The sequence below is a fragment of the Triturus cristatus genome, chromosome 11 (assembly GCF_964204655.1).
Source record: "Triturus cristatus chromosome 11, aTriCri1.1, whole genome shotgun sequence".
Lineage (NCBI taxonomy): Eukaryota > Metazoa > Chordata > Amphibia > Caudata > Salamandridae > Triturus > Triturus cristatus.
The window spans coordinates 1,064,870,974-1,064,892,291 of record NC_140594.1 but is presented as its reverse complement, the minus strand read 5'-3'; the positions used below and the strand labels follow the sequence as shown (position 1 = coordinate 1,064,892,291).

Below are 21,318 nucleotides of genomic sequence, written 5' to 3'. Positions count from 1 at the left end.
GCCTTTGGGACCTTATATGTATTTAGCTATGCAGCACATTAGCCTGGGTGCTGAAACATTTACTGTTCTTTAACATGGAGGGAAAGTAAGCGCCAAACTGCGTGACACGCCAGGTATGGGAACACATGGAGAGAAATATTAACTGCTCGTCGTTTTTTTATCAAGAAAGTTGAATAGAGGGAGTTGCCACAAAAATAAAAAACAGAAAGTCCCTCAGCAGAAACCAATTCTGGTATTTTACTGACCTCTACTGGTCGTTTATTAATCTACAACCTCTCTTAAAATGAAATAGCAGGGATTGTCAAAGCGCAAATCTTCCAACTCATAGGTTTGTCAGAAGCGGTAACTAAAACCAAAACCCTTGCATAAAATCCCATGTAACAAAATACATGTCAACAGGCTTGAAGGTAGTGTAAAAATAATTCACATTTAATGGTCTATTTGGTCTAGCATATGCTTCTCTCAATAAAAACATCACTCCTGCTGCCTTTTGTTGTACTTTCCTTAATAAACAAATCAGACCCATGGCATCTGGCCCTTTTCCCAATATATCAAACAGGCCTATAGTCATTATCTTTGTTTTGTCACGATAACCCAAATCAGAACTAAAGTACTAAGCTTGGGTTTTCTAACAAGGTAGCCACCAGGCATACTGTCATAAAATTACAAACATGTATTAAAGTGCATTTGGCAAACAAACCCAGACATTAACAAGCATTTGCAATGCAATCGGTCTCGCCTTTGGGACCTTATATGTATTTAGCTATGCAGCACATTAGCCTGGGTGCTGAAACATCTACTGTTCTTTAACATGGAGGGAAAGTAAGCGCCAAACTGCGTGACACGCCAGGTATGGGAACACATGGAGAGAAATATTAACTGCTCGTCGTTTTTTTATCAAGAAAGTTGAATAGAGGGAGTTGCCACAAAAATAAAAAACAGAAAGTCCCTCAGCAGAAACAAATTCTGGTATTTTACTGACCTCTACTGGTCGTTTTCTATCAAGACAGTTAAATAGAGGCAATTGAACAGAAACAGAAGTCCCTAAGCCGAAGCAGACAAGTCCTAGGGCTGATCTCCAGAGCTCACAAAGTACATACACATATAAGTGTATACTAAAGTATATACAAGAGGCCTCGAATGCTCAACCTAAAAAGGATTATCACATTGTAGAATTTTTACCCCAATGGTTTGCCAAAGGGGGTAACCAACACCAAAACCATCTCCGAATATAGTAATCTGAAGTTCTATGCTAAACCCAGCTTTAATAGAGTGGAATAACAATCAACCTTCAACGGCTTATCACCTTCAACATATGGCTTTCCTAATAAATAAGTAAGCCTGCTGTGTTTGTTGTAACATTTCATAATAAACAGATTGGCCCAACGAATGAGCATAAACTTCCCCCTCAATGCAAAATGAGCAATACAGGCAGAATTTTCAGTGGCCAATCACTTCTGCCCAATTAAAACTTGCAACGAAAGATGAACATGTAGGCAGGGCTTAAATCCTTTTCAGAACTGCTTCTTAAAGCTCTTTTTGTGGTGGCTGTATAAGGTCTGGAGACACATGCGCTGAGAGGCCAGACCCAACAGAAAAAACGTGACCTAAATTCTAAAACTAGTTTTATGATCAATTTTGGATTATATGTTTTAAGTCATAGTATGAATTAATATTTTTCTACCACTTCTCTATCTTTACATTTATCATTTCCTTCAACAATATCAACTTGTAAACATTCATGTTTTGGGCTAAGTTATTTTGACTTTTTTTTGTTTTTATATCAACGGTGTCATACACATGCACATGCACGAGACCTAATTGATGTATGCCCTATATGTATCCCAAAAGGTTGTTTTGGCTCTGTATAGAAGTTCACCTTTTCAACTGCGTAAAATGACAATAACTTCTGAACTACATGTGCTTGTGCAAGACGAGGTTTGACATGTTTATAAAATGTATGGTCTTGAAAATGTGAACCGTAAACCAATTATGAGCTTAAAACCAAAGTCAACAAGGTTAGTTCGACGTCGTATAAATCCCAAACAATATGAATGAATAGCTTCCTTAACTTCAGATCCCACAATTGACTAAGAATCAAAAGAGCTTATTGTTCTTCTTGATGTTGTTAGCAAGAAGGGAAATCTGTAGAAAATGGATTTCGCCTAAGCCGTCAACATGGTTAGACTGGGTCATATCATTAAGATATGTGAGCAAACTAAATTTAGCGAATAACAATAGAGATGTTGAAAGACTTTGGCACATGTTTCTGACCAGGCAAGAAAACCAGAACAGTCCAATGATTACTCCACAGTTTTGCTGGGATCAGTTTGGATTACCACTGAAGTAAGAACTATTCTGCAAGACATACAGTCACTACCCCGGGAAGGAATAACTAAACCCATCTATTAGAGTTTGGTATAGAAACTGACGGTGGAATGAGGGCAAAAAAAAGTCAACAGATTTATTGACGCCATGAATAGATCTACTAACACCAACAAATTGTTCACAACACTCACAAAAAGGGTATGCAGAAACAATAAAGAATGGGTAACTGTTCACTAGTAGACATGTCCCTACTCACCACTAGAAACATAAAGACAAACTGCCCAAAGTAACCAGCAATGACAAAACTTTGCACTAGAAACATAAAGATACTTTAAACCACCCCAGATAATTAGGAAAAGCACAAAGCTGAAAAGTAGCAAATGCATTATATCCTTATGCAAAACATTGGAACATGGGTCAGCTATCTAATCTGGCAAACCTAAATGGGTTAGGCATTATTGTTTTTTTAGTCAGGAATCCAGATAAACTCTAGTTGTATAGATCATATACCCCCATCAAAGTACTCTTGAGTTAAACATATTCTTCCCATACTTTTCTTTATCCCTTTCTTTTTACCCTTCAAAATTCATTATGCACACTAGAATGACGTATAAGAGACTCTCAGTTGTACTGGTAAAACCTGTAGGAAAACGATTTTGAAGTATAACAATTTATTTAGATATCTAAAAATAAATAAATTAAACAATGAAAAAATAAATATATCATTAGTGCACTTATATTCAAACATGATGTGTATGTATGTGTGGGTATATGGATGACGTTGTCTATATACATGTTTCTACGAACATGATATTGTGCTTCCTTTTTCTAAGAAAAATACATTATAGGAATTATATTGATGCACAATTGACATGTGAATGTCTGTTTATATAAATATTGCTATATCTAAGTACATATGGGTGTATGTCTAGTAACGTTTGTGCCTTATACAGAAAACGTATTAAACATAATTGTATATGTGTGTATTCATTTCACTCTATATTTAGATGTGTGGGTATGCCTCTATACATGCATATACTAATCTTTAGTTATTCAGCAAAAAACATTTTTTTCCGTTCAACCTCTACCCATCTCTCCATTCTCTGACTCATCCCAAACATTTCTAACTACTGTGGAACCTCCCAAAAGAAAACATACTTTCAAAACACTGTCCTCCTTAACCCCTTGCATGCCCGCCCCTTTCCCCGCCCAGTGCCGCGCCTTCCATTAGCGGGCGGAGTTCATGACGAGCTGGACTCGTCATGGGCACAGCGCCACCGCAGCCCATGACGAGCCCAGCTCGTCATGGGCACTGAAGGGGTTAATGCAACTAACAGGCGCACATGTCCACTACTCCCAATTACATCTCACATCTGCCCTTTAATAATCAACTTCAATTAAACTATCCCTTTCAAAAACTACATTAAATGCATGAGATCTCAAGAGCTGAAACTTTACAAACTTAGCACAACTAATCCACAAGGAAAAAGGAAGCACATATTACTAATCTACTGCCCATTTAACTCTAACCTTGGGTTTTGGAGTAGTGTTCCACTCGCCACAAAGCGCTTTAACACCTCATCAAAGGTAGTAAGCGCTATATAAATACAATTTATATTTCTAGCAAATACCACAGTCCAATAAGTAGGATTATGTTTTATAACTGAAACCAGAATCCCATTGCTCTCTAATAGGTGATATTAGAGTGGTAACTATATTATTATTATATTCTCCAATGAGTAAATACCAATGTATGGTGAACAGAAATCCACATATACACTTCCTTTACACTCGTGTACAACATGATCATAGATCTTAATTTTATTGGTTTCTAAGGGTCATATGTATCAAGGAATGTATTTGCGATTCTCAAATAGCTATTTTTGAGAATCGCTATTTGAGAATCGCAAAACGAAATGTAATTAAAAAATAGCATATTTTTTGCGATTCCTTCGCAAGAGACCCATAGGAATGAATGGGAATTGCGCGCGCAATTTGCGAGTACCCAATAGCTACTCGCACATTGCGCACGCAATTTCAAGGGTGCAAGGGTTCCAAAAGGACACCCTGTTGCACCCCTGAAATGTGCATGTGTGTGCCACATGGCACTTTGAAAAAAGCAAAAAAGTGTTTTTCAAAGGAAATCGCAAATTACCACCATCTTGAAGTTGGTGGTAATTTGCTATTCCTTAAGGCAATATCACAATTTGCGATGCCTACTAGCATAGCATTTAGGGAATCGTGAATTGAGATTCTCTAAATGCTTGCGCAAAATAAGGAATCGCAATTTTTGTAAATCCTTATTTTGCGAGTAGGTATTTGCCTACCTACATAGCACATAGCTGCGAATTTCAGCGTTTGCGAACGCAATTTAGCTTGATACATCTGGCACTAAAATACTTAGGACCACGTGTATCATTATTTCAAGTAGCGATTACCTAATTGCTATTTTCTCTGAATCGCAATTAGGTAATCGCTATTCCTAATGTATGAAGCTCTTTGAGTTTCATTAGCGATTCCTAATGGGTCACAAATAGACCTACCTCATGCATATTATGAGGTAGGTCGCAATGTGCAACCCATTAGGAATCTACGCCATCACAGGGATGGTGGCCTGCTGAGGTCAACAGACCACCATGTCTGTGATTGCTTTTAAATAAAGCAGTCTTTTTTTAAATGGCGCCCGTTTTCCTTAAAGGAAAACGGGATGCGACATCCATGGTTCTTCTATCACTGTATGTCCATCTTAGCACTCTGCTTGCATCTGTGCAATGTATGTGCAGATCTACACTCCGTGAGCCAGATGTATCATTCCCATTCACAAAATAGGGAATGCAATTTTCGATGTGACCTATGTGCGGATGCTGCATGCAATAAGTCCACTCCAAGGGTAAAAAACAGATTGCATAACTTTTTTTTTAAAGCATGCTAAAGGAACCAGTGTGCGTTTAAAAAAACAGACACAATTCACAAAAGGGAAGGTGCCTTAAAAGGATACCTTCCCTTTTGCAATTCACTTACCGCTTCCTTTTAGGTGTTGATTACTAATCAATGGGTTACACCTGCAAGTGCGGTCAAACGTTATGGCTATATACCATTGTGACTCGCAATTAGGAAGGGGCGACTCTTTCATGTCCACTCTAAGAGTGATTCAGAATGGATAGCAAAACTTATTTTGCAAGTTAGAAAGGCTTTTACGATTTGAAAAATAGATTTCGTACACAGAAGAAAAAACTTTGCCTTTGCAAGCTCTGTGACTCTGTGAATCGCACTACGGTCCAACCGATGCCCTGACTGACGAAGAGGATGTTTTGTGGTCTATACCTCCCCTTGAGGCACCTGGCCCTCGAGCCTGGACACCATTGGCTGTCCAAATTACAACATTTACACTAAAGTTCGGAGTTCGGGCCTGCAATGGTCGGATAAAATCTGATATTCCTCCGAAACACACATATAACAGAGCTGGCAGGGAATCAAGAGTGGATTATATTCTTGTTCCCCTAACAACGTGGCCACTCATTGAGGACTTCCGGGTATCCCCAAGGATGGAGAGTGACCACAATGCTTTGGAGCTCGAATATAACCTCCCCGCCCACGTGATCAGGAGGGAACAGAGGCCGACCTTTTAAAAAGAGCTAGCCCTGGCAAATAACAGACGTAGAGTAAAATGGGATAGATTAGCCTCCTCCCCAGAGAAACTATCTAGGCTCTATGCCCGGGTTGCTCCTATATTTGAAAAAGCCTCCATAAGTATGGAGCACGACACTATCCCCGAAAATCGGATAGAGGGGGGCACTAATATCCGCAGTGTCTGACATCCTCTTTTCACCCCAACATGGGAATACTGGACGCCTCCCTCGTCCTACTTGGTACAATTCCACATGCCGGAAGGCTAAAACCGCCCTTCTGAATGCATTAAAGGAGAGGAAGGGTATCGAGGACATTAGGGCAAAACGCTCTGCCTATAAACTTTTGATTCACCATGCCAAAAAGGAATGGGAATATGACAAATGGGAGAAACTCAAAATTACTTTGGCACGAGGAGACTCCCGCCTATTCTGGCGGCCTGTGAACACAGGTCCAGAACTGCTGGTCAGTGCAACTGAGCCGAACATTTCCGCCGCCGCATGGGAAAACCATTTTAAAGCTTTATATAGTGCACTTGATGATCCCTGACCTAACCCCATTACCCTCGACACAAATAAACCGAGCAGTCTATCATTTACATTAACAGAGGTACAAGATGTGATAGGAAGGCTACCCTCAGGAAAGGCCCCAGGCCTAGACGGCCTTCCTGGAGATTTATTTAAACATGAACCCGCTGTATGGGCCCCTTACTTACTAATTCTTTTTAATTCTATTTTAGATGGAATGGAGATTCCAAACACATGGCTGGGTGCTGAGATAGTACCAATACATAAAAAGGGCTCCCCCCTACTCCCCTCCAATTACAGACCGATCAGTCTGATTGACGTTCCCCAAAAACTGTTCAGCAGACTGTTATTAAATCGCCTACAGGTCTGGATGGACGAACAGGAGATACTGAGCCCGTATCAAGCTGGGTTCAGAGAGGGGGTCTCCACCACCGACCAGATCTTCCGTTTTAACCTGTTATACTGGAAGACTGTATTAATTGAGGGCGGTACTCTGTATAGCGTCTTTGTTGACTTAAGAGCGGCGTTTGACTTGGTACCTAGAGACAAGTTAAGGTTAGTTTTAAAAGATCTAGATGTTCCGGCCGATATCACATCTATGCTAATGAGATTTCACCAGGGCAACTTCGCTAGGGTAAGGTGTGGTAGAGGGGGAGCCCTTTCCGATAGCTTCCCCGTAGACACGGGGGTCAGACAGGGTTGTGTCCTTGCACCAACCCTGTTCTGCCTCTTCGTCGATGGGGTCATAGATTTTCTGCGAGGGTTAAGAGACATTGATGCACCCAGGTTGAATGGCAGCAGGGTGCCCGCCATTATGTTCGCGGATGACACCCTGCTGCTTTCTAAATCCCCCATGGGCCTCCAGAGGGTGTTGGACGGTTTCATAAATTTTTGTGAGGGTCGCGGATTGGAAATGAATGCGACTAAAACCAAGTTCATGATTTTCAACCCGCTACCCTCATCACGTCCAAGCCCCTTGATAGGGTCCGTTAGATTGGAACGGGTCTCATCCTTTGAATACCTGGGGGTAACCCTTACTCAATCTATGTCCTGGGACTCTGATATAAACAAGGCGAACTTGAAACTTGTGCAACGCATGGGTGGCATATGCAGGATGTTGTCTGGGTCAACATACAAACCCCTCGGCCCTCCCCTTCACATCTATAAAACTCAGGCTAGAGGGGCAGTAACCTATGGGGGTGAGATATGGGGACACATACCCTGCAAGAAATTACAGATTACCGAAAATAACTTTATTAGACAACTGGTTGCACTCCCGATTAGCACCCCACTTCTACCGTTAAGACTTGACCTTGGTATTAGACCTATTTCCGAGGAGTTGGGTCTTAAACCCCTGACTTTTTGGCGTAGATTATGGAGCTCACCTGATCTGGCCAGCTATAGAGCCGAACTGGCAGAAATTCTGCGCCTCCCCAAACTGTTACAAATACCCTGGTTTAAATATATCAAGCATAGTTTTGATATGCTGGGGAGGCCGGATCTGTGGTCAAACCCGGAGAATGCTTGTTGCAGGATATCCCGTAGTACCCTATCAAAGGTGTATTATGAATACAAGCTACAGGTTGCAATTGAGTCCCTGCGCCAGGAATCCCTTTCTAATCAGTTTCTTACCATCAAAGATCATTACCATCTGGAAATAGTCCTTGACGATATAGCTCCCCAACTTACAAGGAAGCTCTTTATGCAGTGGCGCTATGGTACACTTCCCCTGAGGGCACATGTTGCACATTGGTCTGAAACACACTCTACAGTGAATTGCCCAAACTGTCCATCTAGGCGAGAAGATGATATACATGTTATTTTTTTCTGCCCTGCATACAATACACCTCGAAAATACTGGCTTACCCCACTTCTTAGAAATTTGGGTTTTAGGGAACATTACCCTGCTTACAGAGTCCTAAAGTCAGACATATCCGCACCAACTGTATTTGCCGTTGCCAAATTTTTAACGACGATGTGGTTCATCCGAAATCGATTAATGAAAGCCACTAGTACCAATTGTTAAGTAATTTATGTTGTTTAAAAATGTTTTTCTGGATTAATGTGTTGATTTTCATCTAATCTTACTCTTTTATTGTAAATATGGTGAAATGTTATTGCTTTTATGGTCCACAGTGACCGAAATAAAGATTATGATGATGATGATGAATCGCAGGTTTTGCGACAACAAAAGTGTTATGTAAATCTGGTCCAATGTTCATTACACTCTCTGTGCACCACTTATCTCTACGATTGATGCACATCTCTCCACTCCATGTTATTATCACTCTATCTGCATCTCTCCAATCCAAGTTATTTTATCACCCTATCTGCACCTCTTCACTCCATGTTTTTTTTTTACTCTATCTGCACATCTTCACTCCATGTTATTTTATCGCCCTTTCTGCACCTCTCCACTCCATGTTATTTTATTACTCTATCTGCTCCTCTCCACTCCATGTTATTTTATTGCCCTATCTGCACCTCTCCACTCCAAGTTATTTGATTACTCTATCTGCACCACTCCATGATATTTTATTGTATTACTCTATCTGCACCTCTCCACTCCATGTTATTTCATTACTCTATCTGCACCTCTCCACTACATGTTATTGTATTACCTTATCTGCACCCCTCCACTTCATGTTATTTTATTGTATTACTCTATCTACACCTCTTCAATCCATGTTATTGTATTACTTTATCTGCACCTCTCCACTCCTTGTTATTGTATTACCCTATCTGCTCCTCTTCACTCCATGTTATTTTATTACTCGATCTGCACCTTCCACTCCATGCTATTTTATTGATCTATCTGCACCTCTTCTCTCCATGTTATTTTATTACTCTATCTGCACCTCTCTACTCCTTGTTGTTTCATTACTCTATCTGCTCCTCTTCACTTCATGTTATTTTATTACTCTATCTGCACCTTCCACTCCATTCTATTTTATTGATCTATCTGCACCTCTCCTCTCCATGTCATTTTATTACTCTATCTGCACCTCTCTACTCCTTGTTGTTTTACTACTCTATCTGCACCTCTCCACTCCATGTTATTTGTTTACTCTATCTGCACCTCTCTACTCCATTGTATTTGATTACTCTATCTCCACCCCTCCACACCATGTTATTTTATCGCCCTATCTACACCTCTCCACTCTTTGTTATTGTATTACTCTATCTGCACCTCGCCACTCCATGTAATTTCATTACTGTATCTGCAACTCTCCACTCCATGTTATTTCATTAAACATGACTGACAACACATATCCATAAAAAAGCTTTAGATGTGAACATCAGAAATGCAAATGTCATGTGCAGAATAGCATTAATCAACGTCACAATATAAAAACACATTTACGCTATTCCATAATGCTGACATTTATATCATACTTAAACATATGCATAAACACCTCCGTGTGCCATTGCCCACAGTCGAGCTACATTGTAGATTACCAAATAATGTCATTGCTATCTTTTATGTACTCATAGCACATTTTATCAAAACCGTCCTAACAGGAGCTCACGTATGTGCACCAGGTGCATCCAAGGCTTAGCCATTCGGGTCGTATCGGCAAATCACTGTTTAATAGAAGAAAGGACTTTGATAACTGCAGAACACATATATCGAGCACTGATGCGTACCAATAAAGCATATTTTCCAAAGTATTCGAAACAGAACTAAAAACGTAAAACATCAAATGAACATCTGCCATCCATGAAACCCTATTAATGTTAATCATGCATGACTGTATCTAAATAGTTACCCTTAGAACACCACCACACAGTCGCATACACAATGAATAACTGTCACGTCACACATATCGGGGCAAAGCAGCCATCAATGAGGAGAGGCCCCGTGTTCGAGGGCAGAGGCGCGTGGGAGGCCATCTGTATCAGACCATGGGGAGCGACAGAAACCAGTCCCGCCAACACTGAGATGTGTCAACTCTCCTTAGCTGAGCAGTGGAGAGGAGGGCTGATGAGCTGATCGCTGGTTGGCTAACGGGGCGGCATCGATTTCTGCCCGATTGTCAGTCTGGAAGGCGGCTAGCAGTATGTCCCATTCTTGCGCAATGTGGAACTTACGAAGCCCAACTATCTCCTCTCTATGTAACGCTGTACTCTCCGCCTGAGCCCATACTATGAATGAACGCCTCCAACTAATTATCTCCGGGGGGATTGCATTTTTCCATTTCCAAGTTATGAGACGTTTTGCAGTAATGAGACCCAGTTCCCGAAATTTCGAGGTAACTTTATTTATTTTTTATCTGGCGTACAGCCCAAGAAGGCACACCTCCCACGACAGTGGCATGTCTGTGTTTGTGCATGAAGCCAGACTTGTGACCACCTCCCTCCAGTAATGCTGAAGGGATGTACAGGTCCACAGCATGTGGAGCAGGTCTGCATCCACTTGTCGACAATGTGGACATGCGGAAGTGGTGATGTGGAAGTACCTATTGATCATGTCAGGCGAGAGATATGCCCTTTGTGTAATGTAGGTTTGGATGAGCTTGAACCTCGAGTTTCTGGGTATGTTCCTAGCACCCTCCAATATAGCATCCCATTCCTTGTCCGTCCAAGGCCGACCTCTATCTGCCTCCCATCTGTCCTTAAGTCGTGTCATTGGTCTCAGCGTGTGTGTGAGAAGTGCCTCCACAGCCAGTGCACTACATGTGACCCCACGCCCATCAGGTGCAAATATTGCACCAATAGGTTTGTCAATGGCTCAGTAGCCAGATTCCCCCAGGCAGTTGATAGAGCTTCAGGAGAGAGGTGTGCAACAAAAATTGTCCCGCTGGGAGTCCATTGTCCTCAACTAGCATCTCGAATGTTAGTAGTGCGCCATCCCTAAACAGGTCGCCCAGTGTCTCAAGCCCTGCCGCGTGCCCCTGTGGTACCCAGCCTCCCCTGTGGTGTCCCCAGCAATGGTAGGATTGGGGCATATGGAGGGGTCGTGCGGCTGAGATATAAGCTTCTTTTATAGCATTTAAGGGCTAGTCCCAAATGTATCTGCGGTGGTCGTGGGAGCTTAGCAATGGGATGGAGCAAATGACAAATTTGGGAATGGGACCAGGGCTGTTGCATGGTCACCGTGTCTTCCACACACATATCATTCAACCACCTTGTCGCCCACTGAAGCTGGGCAGCTAAATAATACAATTCCATGTTGGGGACCGACAGCCCTCCCTGGCTAGTTGGGGCATACATTTTCCACAATGCGATTTGTGGTCTACCCTTATTCCATATTAAATCCCGGGATAGTCACTCCAGGTCTTGGAATACCTTAGGAGGAACATATAGTGGAAGATTAGAGAAATAATAGAGCAGTCTGGGGAGTATGATCATTTTCAACAGGGTAATGCGGCTCATTACATTCAGCGGAAGCGTCTTCCAAAATTGCATTTGAGCGCGTATAGCCGTAATTGCTCTTGTTAAGTTGCCTTCCATTAGATCTTCAGGCGAGCGATATATGAATACGCCGAGATATCTGAATGTGGTAGGATACCACGTGAGGGGCATGCTATTTAGAGTAACGTCCACCTCCGTGGTGTGAGCGCTGAATGAATAGACCCCCGATTTGGCCCAATTGATCCGGAGTCCTGACTTCGCCTCAAAGGAGGTAAATATATCAGATATGGACGTCGGGATTGCAGTAATATCTTGGAGATACAATAATAGATCATCTGCATACAAGGAAACAGCATGTAGCCCGTCTCCCAACCGTATCCCCCACTCCTCCCCGTCTCTCCGAAGTAACATCGTTAAGGGTTCCATAGCTAGGGAAAACAACAGCGGAGATAGTGGGCATCCCTGACGCGTCCCCCGTCTAACCCGGATATTATCTGAGATTAACCTGCCCATACGAACCCGGACACAGGGCTGTTGATATAATAAGCGAACCATACTCAAGTAGTATTCCCCCAGTTCCTATTTACCCAGCATATACACTAAATAAGGCCACTCCAGCGAGTCAAAGGCTTTCTCCAAATCAAGCACCAGGCAGCCCGAACGAGGCCAGGCCTGCGTGACATACTGTTGCACTCTAAAAAATCTGCATATGTTTAAAGAAGTGCAGTGTGCAGGGACAAAACCATTCTGATCAGGGTGCACCAGCGCTTTTACTAGTGGGGAAAGACGCCTAGCTAACAATGATGCGAAAATGTTATAGTCCGTATTAAGGAGCGCTAGTAGCACCTCTTCCCTCCATGTTATTGTATGACTCTCTATCTGCACCTCTTCACTCCATGTTATTTTATCATTCTATCTGAACCTCTACACTCCATGTTATTTTATTACTCTATCTGCCCCTCTCCAGGTTATTTTATTACGATATCTGCAACTCTCCACTCCATGTTAATTTATCACTACAACTGCACCCTCCATTAAATGTTATTTTATTACTCTATCTGCACCTCTTCACTCCATGTTATTTTATCATTCTATCTGAACCTCTACACTCCATGTTATTCTATCGCCCTATCTGCACCTCTTCACTCATTGTTATTCTATAGCCCTATCTGCACCTCTCCACTCCAAGTTATCTGATTACTCTATCTGCATCTCTCCACTCCAAGTTATTTGATTACTCTATCTGCACCCCTCCACTCCATGATATTTTATTGTATGACTCTATCTGCACATCTTCACTCCATGTTATTGTATTACTCTATCTGCACCTCTCCACTCCATGTTATTGTATTACTCTATCTGCACCTCTCCACTCCATGTTATTAAATTACTTTATCTGCACCTCTCCACTACATGTTATTGTATTACCCTATCTGCACCCCTCCACTGCATGTTATTTTATTGTATTACCCTATCTGCACCTCTCCACTCCATGTTATTTTATTGTATTACTCCATCTGCACCTCTCCACTCGTTAGTTTATTGTATTACTCTATCTGCACCTCTCCACTCCATGTTATTTTATCACTCTATCTCCACCTCTCCTCTCCATGTTATTTTATTGCATTACTCTATCTGCACCTCTCTACGCCATGTTATTTTATCACTCAATCTCCACCTCTCCTCTCTATGTTATTTTATTGCATTACTCTATCTGCAACTCTCCACTCCATGTTATTTTATTACTCTATCTGCACCTTCCACTCCTTGTTATTTTATTGCTCTATCTGCCCCTCTCCAGGTTATTTTATTATGATATCTGCAACTCTCCACTCCATGTTATTTTATTACTCTATCTGCACCTTCCACTCCTTGTTATTGTATTGCTCTATGTGCACCTCTCCACTCCTTATTTTTTTATTACTCTATCTGCACCTCTCCACTCCATGTTATTGTATTACTCTATCTGCACCACTCCACTCCTTGTTATTTTTATTACTCTATCTGCACCTCTCTACTCCATGTTATTGTATTACCCTATCTGCACCCCTCCACTCCATGTTATTTTATTGTATTACTCTATCGGCACCCCTCTGATCCATGTTATTTTATTGTATTACTCTATCTACACCTCTTCACTCCATGTTATTGTATTACTTTATCTGAACCTCTCCACTCCATGTTATTGTATTACTCCATCTGCACCTCTCCACTCGTTAGTTTATTGTATTACTCTATCTGCACCTCTCCACTCCATGTTATTTTATCATTCTATCTGCACCTCTCTACGCCATGTTATTTTATCACTTTAGCTCCACCTCTCCACTATATTTTATTACTCTATCTGCAACTCTCCACTCCATGTTATTGTATTACTCTAGCTACACCTCTCCACTCCTTATTGTTTTATTACTCTATCTGCACCTCTCCACTCCAAGGTATTTGTTTACTCTAACTGCACCTCTCCACTCCATGTTATTTGATTACTCTATCTGCACCTCTCCACTCCATGTTATTTTATTGTATTATTCCATCTGCACCTCTCCACTCCATGTTATTTCATTACTCCATCTGCACCTCTCCACTCCATGTTATTTCATTACTCCATATGCACCTCTCCACTCCATGTTAGTTTATTGTATTACTCTATCTGCACCTCTCCACTCCATTTTATTTTATCATTTTATCTGCACCTCTCTACGCCATGTTATTTTATCACTCTATCTGCACCTCTCCAAGATATTTTATTACGCTATCTGCAACTCTCCACTCCATGTTATTGTATTACTCTATCTGCACCTTCCACTCCATGTTATTTTATTGCTCTATCTGCACCTCTTCTCTCAATGTTATTTTATTAGTCTATCTGCACCTCCCCACTCCAAGTTATTTGTTTACTCTATCTGCACCTCTGCAGTCCATGTTATTTGATTACTCTTTCTGCACCTCTCCACTCCATGTTATTTTATCGCCCTATCTGCACCTCTTCAATCCATGTTATTTTATTACTCTATCTGCACCACTCCACTGCTTGTTATTTTATTACTCTATCTGCACCTCTCCACTCCATGTTATTGTATTACTCTATCTGCACCTCGCCACTGCTTGTTATTTTATTACTGTATCTGCACCTCTGCGCTCCATGTTATTTTATTGTATTACTCTATCTGCACCTCTCCACTCCATGTTATTTTTTGTACTCATCTGCACCTCTCCACTCCATGTTATTTTATCATTCTATCTGCAACTCTCCACTCCACATTATTTTATTACGCTATCTGCACCTCTCCACTCCATGTTTTTTATTACTCTATCTGCACCTCTCCACTCCATGTTATTGTATTAATCTATCTGCACCTCTACACTCCTTGTTGTTGTATTGCATTACTCTATCTGCACCTCTCCACTCCATGTTATTTTATTACTCAATCTGCACCTCTCCACGTTATTTTATTACGCTATCTGCACCTTTCCACTCCATGTTCTTTTATTACTATATCTGCTCCTCTTCACTCCATGTTATTTTATTACTCTATCTGCACCCCTCCACTCCTTGTTATTTTATTGTATTACTCTATCTGCACCTCTCCACTCCATGTTATTTTATTACTCTATCTGCATGTTGCACACACACTCTGCCCCTCAACAACCACAAGCCGCTTAGCGGTCCCGCATGCAGCAACACAATTCCACACTTCCTTACCCGTTATGGCAGGGCATGGTCTTGGTTGCTAGGGTGGTGGGATAAACAGGGTGTCCCACGGTCTGCTTAACACGCGGAAATGGGTTCCGACAAGGGCGCGATCCGCACACTATCAGAAAGAACAGGGGCTACATTTCTCATGAGGCTAGAAACGGAAGAGGAGGATGGTTCAAAGGGAGCCTCCGGGAACATTGATGTTGCTGATCATTCTTCTACCGAGCAGCGCGTTTGCGCTGTACTTCATCTGCTCCTGGTGGGTTACCGGTAAGGGTGCACTTGCACCGACTTAAGCGAGGTCTTCCTCGAATCTAGCTATCAGCTGCATTACCAATTCCTCAGAGAAATACGTGACTTTTTGCTCAATGCCATTTCTGCTTCAGAAATCTATGTGTTTGATACTTATGTTAAAAGGATATACCAAGCCTAAAGGATTCTAGGCTTATTGTTTAGGTAATTAGGAACCTAGGATGGTGAACTAATAACCAGAATGCGCATGCATTAGCTCAGAAATGTACTACACCTAACTATGGCATAAAGAATGAAAAGACGCATTTTGGTGACTTATTGTTTGTTTAAACCTTAACAGGGGGTTCAAGGGGCGGTCTTCTGCTCTTCCCCTGTGAAGCGGAACATGTCATGTGTGCTGGTGTGTTTGGTTCCATACTATCTATGTTGTTTATATGAGTAAAGTACTAAGAGTGTGCTTACATGTTGCATGGGGAAAAGGCATTAAGATTCCCATATGTCTATGCCCATTTCTTAGCGCAAACCCTCATCCTTGCTGATGTCGTTGCAGGGACATTTACTCATTCCTCACGAATAGGACAAAGGAATTGTTGGTTTGTTTTACAGCTATGAAAAGCCCGCATAACAAGCCGTAGGAGGGATATTGTGTAATCAAGTGCTTACCTCTATTGTTTTGCCTTTCAGATCTCCATCTCTGCTGATCCCTTCCTTTTCCTTCCCCCGCTTGATCATCCCATTCCCCTGCGCCGTTATAGCATTCAGGGTTGGTACTGTTGAGAAGTGGACCCCTTTGGGCATTGAACCGTTCCTGAAGAATCTCTGAGCTGACACTGCACCTCTCCACTCCATTTTATTTTATTACTCTATCTGCACCTCTACAATCCATTTTATTTTATTACTCTATCTGCACCTCTACACTCCTTGTTATTTTATGACTATCTGCACCTCTCCACTCCATGTTATTTTATTGCATTACTCTATCTGCACCTCTACACTCCTTGTTATTTTATTACTCTATCTGCTCCTCTTCACTCCATGTAATTTTTTTACTCTATCTGCACCTCTCCACCCCATGTTATTGTATTACTCCATCTGCACCTCGCCACTCCATGTTATTTTATTACTCTATGTGCACCTCTACACTCCATGTTATTTTATTTCATTACTCTATCTGCACCTCTCCACTCCTTGTTTTTTTATGACTCTATCTGCACCTCTCCACTCCATGTTATTTTATTACTCTATCTGCTCCTCTTCACTCCATGTTATTTTATTACTCTATCTGCACCTCTCCACTCCTTGTTATTTTATTACTCTATCTGCACCTCTCCATTTATCATTCTATCTGAACCGCTCCACACCATGTTCTTTCATCTCTCTGTATGCACCTTTACATTATGTTCTTTCGTCTGGATCTACATTGTGTCTTTTGATCAGTCTTCGCACACCTCTGCACCCATTTCTTTTACTGCCCTCTGCAACACTATTTGCACTCCGTGTTCTTCATAACTTGAGGTGCTTCTGTAGATCATAGGTTCTTTTTTCATTCTTTGTGCACCGCTGTACTGTGTTCGTCATCACTCTGCACATATTTCTGCAGTCTATGTGCACCTGTCCGCTTTATTTTATTATGGTAGGTGAAATCTTGCGCTCTTCTCACACTATCTGCATCTACGTTTAGATGTTTGCACTTTGCATTCTTTCTCAGTCAATGTGCATCTTGGCCCTAGGTATTCTATCAGTACTTTGTTTACCTCTCCATTTTAAGTTTCTGAGTTACTCTGTGTGCATCTCTGCACTTTGAGTTCTTTGATCACTCTGTACACCTCTTTGTACAGTGTTCTTTCACTGCTGTCTGCACTATGTTTTTATCTTCACTCTGTATCTGCCTCTGCAGTCGATGGGCACCTCTCGGCTCTGTTATTAATCACTGTAGGTTCCATCCTGCTCTGTGTGTTCTTTTGAATCTGTATACCTCTGCATCTCATGTCCTTTCGTCCCTTTATATGGACCACTGCTCTTTATGTTTTTTCAGCCTTCTTTGCATAACTCTGCAATCTAAATTCTTTCATGTTCCTCGATTAATCTGCGCATACTATAATGCCTGACACCTGTCCATAAAGAAATACAGCAGTCAATCTGAGGGTGGGTAGAGATGGCAACCCAAAGAAACCAAGATAAAGCCCATGTGCCCATAGGTGAAGACAGATCTGTCTCTATGAATCATAAAACCAATTACATTTATATTATATATATATATATATATATATTTTTTTTTTTTTTTTTTGATAATCAATTTTATTGAAATTTCCAAAACAGCACCATACAGAAGTACATTGAATAGAGTCAGACCAAAATAGCCACAATCCACATTACATTTATATTTTTATAAAATATTTCGCTGTATTTTTAACAATACAAACATGTCAGAGTTTCCTTTTATTCATTTCAGGTTGGCTTGGACGGCATTTTACCAATCCAAAGCTGTAATACTGTGCCTGGAATGGTAAAAGGCTTTCGGCATTTTGCAGCTTGGCATGGACAGCACTGTGCTAATCCTATGCTTAAAGGTTTTGCTGTAGAAATGGCAAGTGACTTTGTCCCTTTCTATCTCAGCGTGGATGGCATCGTGCTAATTCTGTGCCTAAAAACTTTGATAGAAAATCAGACATTTGAGATGAGCAAATTCAGAGTGTTGCTGGTGCTGTAGGGTGCTCTATACAGGAGCTGCTCTCCACCTAAACTTACAAACTACCCAGAGTTCTCTGCTTCTTTTTTGCATATTTTATGCAGCACGCTATGTCTGAAAGGATATTGTTTTTACCCAGTGCTTAATTTGTAAAGAAATAAGTGCCGGGCTGTGTCAGGAGGCCACTGCAGCTTGCACCACACATTGCCCCTGTGAGCTGGCAATGACAGTACAAACACGGCTACTAATCATCACACACAGCTGTTGTTGTGCTCATACCTAAATGAGACAGACAGCGCCACCAGGCAGACTGTCATAAGCCCAGGTGCTGGCAATTAGGTGCCGGTGCCGAGCACCGGAAACCACCGGCTCAAATTAAGCACTGTTTTTACCTCACTATCAACACTTCTGGACTGATCACCAAGGGGGCCTATGGCTTTCCTGGGATATGGCGTCATCTGTCACGGTGTCAGTCACGGGTTGGCACCGTGGCTCTTCTACTGGGGATTTGCCTATGGTCCCCGTTGTGGAGATCCTGCAAACGTGTCTACTGCTGTAGCCTGTGTTTCCTCGACATGTACCTCTGTACCCATGGGTGAACTCAACAGATCCATGAATTGTGGTGTTAACTAACTCCCTCTGGGCACACCGCCACAGAAGGAGAAGCAGATAACTCTCCCCCACACGTCTACTCCACCAACAGGTAAATGGAATCCAAACTCCTTGACAATGCACACTTTGGATTACATATACTTTCAACAAATATTTACACGTATGCCTACAGCGTTCAAGCAGAAAAGGCCAGGACCATCCAGCTTGCCAGTACCTCACCCAACTGTCCCTAAGAGGGTCGCATTTCATCCACAAACCTTCCCGACCAAGCTCTATGTTCCGCCTGAAACCATGCCATACACTTATAGTGCTACGATGCCACGCTAGTAACAGCTGCACGCTACACAAATGTCAGATAACACAAGACTGAAGCTGTCAGGTGCACCTGGTTGTAAACCATGCCCTTTCTGTATCATCTAAACAAATACGCACTTTCATGGCTGCATATATAAAACTGGAAAAAATAAAAATCAATTCATTCACCACTCTTAAAATCTGTGCCTGCGCTGGGTGATCAACCTGTTATCACATCACTCTTAAAATCCGTGTCTGCGAGGTGATGGAGACATCTAATTTCATACATAGGGTTATACAATTTCCCTTGAGCCACTAGCAACAGACAGTAGGATGGGGAAATTAAAAAGATGACATAAAGAGTGGCGCCCCTAGAGCTGCACGCACACAGAAATATTTTTTCCTTGCATGCCTCTGCTGTTTTTCCCTTCCTAACATCTGCCCATTCGGGTGACTGATCTCCGCCTCCCCCGTGATGCCGCTCAGCCAATAGCTTGCCCGCGTGTCATGGGGTACACCCAGAGAATGTTGCATTTTGTGACAAAAATACATCCTGAGCATCTCTTTTGCAGAGGCAGATCTTGGCTCGCTGAAGCACTCGGTACAGCAACAACCGCCCCAAAAAATAATACGCATTTTTAACAAACATGCAGGCTTCTCTCCCCCCATTAGATTGTCTCTATCGCTGAAATAAAAACCGCTAAAATCAAAATACTTCCCACACCGAAGACCCCAGTCGCGCAAACGGAAAATCGCAGTAAAATATAAGCCTGAAAAAACACATTTTGCACGCACCGAGATGCATGATTTGCATGGTGCATTCTAAAAAATGTTTTACAGTTCTCGGCTCGTGAAATAAAAAAACGTTCCCTCAGCCCCCAGCTGCTGTGGAACAACGTCTCACAGGAAGATTCCACTGCTGAGATGTATCCTTGCTGAAGGTGGGGGGAATTATGGTGCAAAGCAAGAAACATGTTCAATTTGAAGATTAATGGATGCAAGCACTTACCTAGAGATGGAAACACCCAAACATGGATCGCATAAAATATGTCTTTTCTCTGCGTCTTTCTGCCCGTTCCCAATATCTCGCTGCACTTCACTGGGGTTGATGTGAGGGAGGTTTACACGGAATCTGTCAGTGACAAACCCACCCGGGGAACGAGGCATGCTGGGGATTGTAGTTTACACGTATTAAAAGCCCCGCATTAGAATACCCGATGAACGGGCTAGATTATTATTGGCTACCATTCAACAAGGGCTTCAATGTCGTACGAACGAGCTATGATTGGCACCCTTCAGATACTCAACATAATTAATTAAATATTTAGTGGGTGTTTCCTGGTAGTGGGGGGGGCAAAGCATGATGGTGGGTGGTGTAATAATATGTCTTTAGGAATCAATTTCATTTGTACCGATCCCGATTTAAAAGGTGGCATTAGCCCGAGGCATGCCATTGGGATGTTCATTATGGGAGGTGCTCTGGGGCAATCACACGCAACCAGACACAGGGAGGGGAGGTGGTCCTGTGAGCAAACATACCTGTTACCCAGCCGATGAGAGGGTTGAGTCTGACACTGAGAAAGGAAGGAGGACCTTACCAAAAATAGTGGGGGGACACCTGTACTGGACTTTAATTGAATTGCTTGATCATTTGTTGTGCCCTCCGGGCTGTTTTTCTCATGATGTCACATTTAAAAAAAAAAAAAATCAATAAAAATCTGTTTACAAAAAAAAAAAAAGATTAATTGAATATTTCACTCCACCTTATTTGCAAACCCGAATAATCTTTAAGGACACAAAACAAAGAATATTTCCAGAGTTCCCCATCTAAATAGTGAAATACATGTTTTTTTAAAAAAAAAAAACAAGCGGCGCTTAGCGTGTCCCTCTAAAACTCTAATTCAGAGGTCTTCAAACGTTTTTGCTCTGAGTCCCTC

At 41.9% G+C, this 21,318-nt stretch overlaps 1 protein-coding gene across 2 annotated transcripts in view; it reads right to left on the bottom strand.

Moving 5' to 3' along the window:
• The window catches only part of GNB4 (G protein subunit beta 4), a 684,865-nt gene extending 664,341 nt beyond the window's left edge, over nucleotides 1-20,524 (bottom strand). Inside the window, exon 1 of one of the 2 annotated variants that reach the window (XM_085635394.1) lies at nucleotides 20,391-20,524. The gene's annotated coding sequence lies outside the window, so the exon portion shown is untranslated. The remainder of the gene's footprint in view (nucleotides 1-20,390) is intronic. The other variant, XM_085635395.1, reaches the window with a different exon arrangement.
• Between the last annotated feature and the right edge of the window lie 794 nt (nucleotides 20,525-21,318).